The sequence below is a fragment of the Borostomias antarcticus genome (genome assembly GCF_949987555.1).
Source record: "Borostomias antarcticus genome assembly, chromosome: 15".
Taxonomy (NCBI): domain Eukaryota; kingdom Metazoa; phylum Chordata; class Actinopteri; order Stomiiformes; family Stomiidae; genus Borostomias; species Borostomias antarcticus.
Genome location: NC_140248.1, coordinates 18244369 through 18251561, shown reverse-complemented (window position 1 = coordinate 18251561; position 7193 = coordinate 18244369).

Here is a 7193-nt window from a genome sequence, read left to right as displayed (position 1 = left end):
GGGGGTAATTGGTGTCCGTTGGTGTTCTGACATCAAATTCGCCGCAAAGTATGAATCCTGTAGGGTTTTATTGATCATTTTATGAAATCCACTGACTTGTATTGACGCAACCTTTGTAGATATGTAGATCAATCCGCAGAGGGGATTCTGGAAGCGGAACTACTTACGGTAGCTATAGGGCTTGGGAAAATGTAGTCCCAGACACGACCATCTTGTTTCTACACAGGTGTATCTATTTGTCTGATTGGCTCTACTGCATAGAATCCTATGCAATCAGACGAATAGATACACCTGTGTAGAAACAAGATGGTCATGTCTGGGACTACATTTTCCCAAGCCCTATTGTTATTGTTTATGTTGCTAGGCTACCTAGTTTGCGGAAGTTTACACATGTATGTGCTGCGACTAAATAGTTATATGCTAAATATTTTAAAAAGCCTTTCCAGATGAACTAGAATCTTACTTTATGCCGAATTATATGTCAGAATGCCAACTAACACCTCAGTGAGTTTCTTGTCTTTGAAATTGAGCGTTTAACATGTTTTTTGAATGATTTTCCACGGTGCCCACCCACATCCATTGTATGACCAAAACGGTGGTAGAGCAATTATCAGACTTTCTCAAAAGTGCTAGTTTTGTCAACGTTTTGATCTGAACCATTGTATATGATCATAAGTAACCTTAAAGCAGGGCTAAACATGTACTTTCCCTTTACTACTCCTTTAAGTTCCACAATCCTTCATTGTTTTTTAAAATAGCAACTAATGGAAATGAAAGGGGTATTTGGAACCTTTTTTCAGATGTTTCCTCTTTACAAACCTTACTAAAATTTTCTACAGATAGCCCACGGACCACCGCCGTTTAGAACACCACATTACGTAAAGTGTTGTGGAATTTACATCCAAACACCTTAAACCTTTGTCCTCTCACTCCTTTTGTAATTCATCACCTCCCCCAAATATTCACATAGCTGTGCTAACATACAAAATGGCCGAATCTGTCTACAACAGAATAACCATCCTTTGTCATCCTTTGTCCCCAATTGCCGCCTTTTTCTCATGTCACATGTCTGTACTCTTGGCCACGCCTGCCATTTCATATGACGTACAATGGAGTAGCCAATCACATCCTGGAAGCACCGTACCTGTGTTTTGACTGCATATAAGGCACAGCAAAAGACAGAGCCGGCACTTCGCTGGATACCACCCTTGTTGCGTTGTTCAGGAAGTCCTTGCGCTCGTATGTTTTCACAATAAACCAGACTTGACCTTTTGAGCGAATCTTGGTAAATCCTTTTTACTAGATCAGTAATTTCCATTACAAAAGCAACAACTTTGTCCCGGTTGCAAAACACGGGGAAACAGTTGAAATCTAGATACTCTACTTATTGTTGGCCTCTGGGTGGCGGATACTGGTTGGATACCCAGTATCCGCTGTACTAATTTGTTGGCCCAAGTGGGCAGAAACATTAATATGCTCCGAGCTGGCAGTAATTATCAAGTACATCACTCTGTTTTTCTCAAAAACTGTAAAACCCATTAAACCTATTAAACCTTAACCTGTAAAACCCATTAAACCTAGTAAACCTTAACCTGTAAAACCTATTAAATCTCTTCCCACATTTTTGGGTCGATTGGCACCACATTTGCTAATTAAGATATTCATCAATTATTCTATTCAGACTGTCCCCCACAAACTCTCCAAACTTTTTGAAATACCAAAAACTGAGCACACAGTGCATCAACATGTTTTATTGTAAACAGTAGGCTTCTATGCAGATAGATACTGCACATTCTCGCTCAATACATTTCCAATATTCATGAAAAAATTACAACAGTTTCATGACATGTCACTGTTGGCAACCCCACCCCAAATCCTCAAATGGTCAACCCTAGGACTACAACCGGCCAAATTGATATTGGCATTGTCTCTGATTGAGCACTGCATTCAATGTGCAATCAAGCAAGACAACCAAAAAAAGATTTCAAACCCCAGCCAGTTTGTCATTTAGGGAGGAGATGACTACATAGATAGATAGATAGATAGATAGATAGATAGATATATAGATAGATAGATAGATAGATAGATAGATAGATAGATAGATAGATAGATAGATAGATAGATAGATAGATAGATAGATAGATAGATAGATAGATAGATAGATGGATAGATACTTTATTGATCTCCAGGGGGAACTTGTAGGTAGGTAGGTAGGTAGATATATAGATAGATATATAGACAGACAGACAGACGGACAGACAGACAGACAGACAGACAGACAGACAGACAGACAGACAGACAGACAGACAGACAGACAGACAGACAGACAGACACAGACAGACAGACAGACAGACAGACAGACAGACAGACAGACAGACAGGTAGGTAGGTAGGTAGGTAGGTAGGTAGGTAGGTAGGTAGGTAGGTAGGTAGGTAGGTAGGTAAAGAGATAGATAGATAGATAGATAGATAGATAGATAGATAGATAGATAGACAGACAGATCTATAGACAGATAGATAGATAGATAGATAGATAGATAGATAGATAGATAGATAGATAGATAGATAGATAGATAGATAGATAGATAGATAGATAGATCAACAATACGTTATTGGAGCTAATCTACTGGTCTAAAAAAAATAAGCAAATCAATCAACCACTCAATCAACCAGTCAGTCAATCAACCAATCAATCAACCAATCAACCAATCAACAAATCAACCAATCAATCCATCAATCAACCAATCAATCAACAAATCATTCAATCAATCAATCATTCAACCAATTACATTTAAGAACCTTCTTTTGTAGAACCAAAGTTTAAGTTTTATTAGAAGGCCAAGCAAAAGCCAAACTGCCAGCTTCTCACTTGGCAGGCAGCTCAACAAGATCATGATTTTCTCTCGATGTCTAAGGGTGTATTCACATAGTTAGTTGCGGGTGCAAGAGCGTCATGAAAAACGTTTTAGGTCAAACATGTGGCGTACACAAGGTAGTTGTGTCGGTCCGAGGTCGCGCGCTTTCACACTATAAGTGGTACGCACAAGAATTCGGTTGGGAGGGTCTCGTGCAGCTGTTTTGGTGCACACCTGAGTGCGATTGCTGTGTTCACTGAAAGCGCGCGACCTCGGACCGACACAACTACCTTGTGCACGCCACATGTTTGACCTAAAAAGCTCTTGCACCCGCCCCCAGAAAGATATTGACCAATGACAGCACTGAGCCTTTTCATGTGACTTGTGGTGCTACATTTGGACCAGAGTAAAGAAAGTGCGAAAGCGTGTGAAAGCCAAGCCCCCAGGAATCGAAATCTAAAGTGAAGGCCTATTGAACCGCGCCATCTTGGCTAGATTTGTAGTCACTTGGCTATTTCCGGTTACTTTTGACTTGCGCAGTTGAGCTTCTCTGGCCGACGCGATAGGTAGTAGATAGGCTACAATAAATTAGGACAGATGCACATTTACTGAACAGCACAGACAAAAGTCGGACATTAAAAACAATTGCTCCATACACACATATATATATATATATAATGTTTCACATTTCGTTTTAATGCTTTTAATGTCTAATTTGTAATGCTTTTAATGCCCCCCCCCCCCGCAATTTGGTTTGGAAATGCTCCCTATTTCTGAGGTCCCAAGGTTGGTGAGTATGGCAAGCTATAAGCTATTAATACAAGCATACCGCTCAAAAAGGGCTTAATACATACAACAAACTGATCAGGCTAATCATTTTTTAATGAAAATGACCACAAGACAACCTCCTGTGCATAGTTGAAATGGTAGTGGGATACGGTGATAAACTGGAGTGATCTTTTGACAGCAATTATTAGCCTTTTCCAAGAATGGACAGAAATGGGATATTTTTAGAATAACAGGAATTTATTCACATACAATGTAAAGGAGTTGATGTGTAGCATGAAGATGAAACGATACACTGAGTTTGGGTGTTTTCAGTCAACGTTGGCGTTGACCGCTTCCAGCTATCGAATGGCCGACTGGTGTGATGGATAGCCTAACGTTAGAGAGATAAATGTAGGCTATGGTTATGTTAATAAAGCTAACAATGATGTTGTAACATGCATGCAGCACTGCCGATCTGATCTGAACGATTGATTCATTATTACCATGGATCGGTATTGGGATTGATCAAGGGCGAATGTGAAATAGCAGCCACGAACTCAGCGGGTTATCCGAGATGCGGTAGCCGCGGCCAGAGCTCCTGCTGGCGGGGAGTGAAGCTCTTCAACTCGCCGGTCACTGACTCCCTGGAGGAATTTAGCCTGGCTGCAATAACGTTATCGCGAACGGAATGAATACCATCTACTAGCAAACAAAACATGTTAAATTATATTTAACCTGTTAAAACTAAGATGCCAGGATCAAAAAATAATTTCTCCAATTGATATATTTGACAAAAACAGGTTAATATGCAAGCCGGTTTTCATTGCTAAATCAAAGCGGGGAGAGCCGGGAACGCGCGTCTACATTTCAGAGAAATGTGAACTTTTTCGTGGACGCGCGTCGGCCAGAGAAGCTCAACTGCGCAAGTCAAAAGTAACCGGAAGGCCAGAAAAGCACAACTGCGCAAGTCAAAAGTAACCGGAAATAGTCAAATGACTACAAATTTTGCCAAGATGGCGCGGTTCAATAGGGCTTCATTGTTGATAGCGGCCAGTGAATGGAGTGGCTGTATCCAGTTTATATAATACATCCATGGTGAAAGCGAACCGCAGTAGCTGAGAAATGAAAACAATGTATCACTCTCACTTTTGGTGTGCATCAATTGTGCACACTAACATATGTGAATACGCCCTAAGGTTGTGAGTTCAGGCCCTGGGTGATGCAGAATAAACACAGCCTCATGGCCACAGTGGCCGTAAGAATAGATGTGCCTGCTATATTACACCGCCCTAACCCTAAACCCATAACCCAAATATAAGGTATTTATAGCTAAAATGCTTGAAATTTATGGTTAATAGACGTCGTAAGAATAGTCACTGCGTAAGGGAAAACCTTTTAAGCCGTTTTTGGCCTCAGTTTATACGTGACAAGGCTGCTCGTCTGTCCTGGAGCCAATAATCTAAAGCCCTGGGTATTGTCTGTACAATCAAAGATTTTTCACATATCTTAACTTGCTAAACTATACAAACAAATACATACAGTATTTGGTTGGTACAATGTTGGTGGCTATAACCATGCAATGTGAGTCTATTAGTCCCAGCTATTACTGTGCACAGGACAAGGAGGGTGACTCACTGCTATCTCATCACAAGATAACACACACATCCGTGCTCTCTTGCTCACACCCTTTGAGTGCAGGAAGAAATGTGATACTTACAGATAATGGGTTAGTTCATCTTACATATCTTACTGAAGCATTCTGTATCTGATGATTAAACCCAAAGAATTCAAAATAATATCAAAAGATACAAGATTTAATTTTCTATTGTTGTTGGTAAATGTTTTATTCAGCTTCCATGGCTTACAAATTAAGATAGCTAACAGCTATTTTACCTCAGTCATAAGAACTTTTGCAAGTTTAATAAAATGTTGCGACCAGCTGTTGAAATGTCCCTCATAATGATCTCTATACAAAATAAAAACCTGAATAATCCAAGATTTAGATCAACATTTAATAGCACACAAGTAGGTTAAGACAAATTTTATCTTATAAATTAAATGACCTGAGATTGACATTACTAATGAGTCTCATTTAGCATTATCAAAAAATAAAATGTATCATTTTGTATGATCAAAAATACTCTCTTCAACACACATTGTACATGTTTTACGTGTAGCCATATTATTTCTTAACTATTTGCAGCTCATATTGCATTGAACAATGGCTTGCAACACCAGCACATACAGTATGGATCTAACACAGACGTACTCAAGATGAGCTTCAACTCACACTGACAGTGTAACTACAGAAACAGCTAGCAATCAAAGTCACTGGCCAGTTGGTGAAGTGACTCCAGTTTGAAGCCACTTTGATGAAGAAACAGTAGACAAGTGACACCTCACTTGGGGTATTTGACAAACTGACACCCTGCATACTGAGTGTCCAACTCAGCTTGTCAAATACACTAAGTGGGGGGCCTGCTCTCACAGCTGCAGACATGAGGGATGCATCTGCAGAAAAAAAGAACAAGAGCCTTTGGGCATTATCAACCAGGTTTGCAGCATCTCAATACATTCATCTATGCACTGCACCTTTACCTCTTGTGTGATAGTGTACTGCACAGAAGCCTCAACACATTGAACGACGCCTTGCTTGCCATTTACTGTAGGCTACATGTGTCACGGTATAATAAATCATATTTGTATTAAACAATCAATTATATAAAACAATATAAATACTGCAACAGAGATATGTATTTCAACTGACCTTCTAAAATAACTAGTTATCAAAAAAAAAAAATCTATGAACAGATTCCTTTATGCTGTGAGAACATCCTTCTTTCTTTGATTTTTTTTTTTTTTTTGCAATGGTAGCCTACTGTACCCGTTTGACTGGATTCTTCTTTTTCCTCTCTTTTCTGTATTTTAAGGATTGCTGTCGACCCAAGTCTTCTCTGAGCAAACTGAGCTGATGACACTGTGCATCCCACCAGCCGCCTGATCATTAATAAGCTGCAGCATTACAAAGAGGAAGCCCGAATGAGGAAGATAACTGCAAGGACAAGCTAGCAGGAAATATCTGGAACCAAAGTGACAACATGTCATATGGTTGTGAAATGCTGTAGATGGCAGTTTGAAGTCTGCAGGCGAATTACATGTTCCAGAAAGTTTTCTGGTCAAGATGCGTGTTTAAACCAATATGTGATGAATGAGGACTGCGCTGTGGCCATGCCCCGATTCACATGCACAACTTGTCCATAAACAGGTCTTGTAAGGTTAGAGTTTGGGCCATGCAGGGTGGGACACCAAGGTTCAAGCCAAGGCAGTTGCATATTAAAGTAGTTGTTGTTAAGAGTCAGAAGGGATTTGTATTTTGTCAGGAGGTGTAGGGATCAAGATTTAATGGGGCCCCATGAGCTACTTTCAAAACAGCATTTAGCTTTTAATGTTACCATAATGTTACCAATAAGAGAATTCTCATTGTATAGCTACAATGAGAGCAAAAGCATTATAGTCTCCCCACTCTCTAAGGGGGCCACTCCTTCACCTCCATGACATCTCTACCAATTTG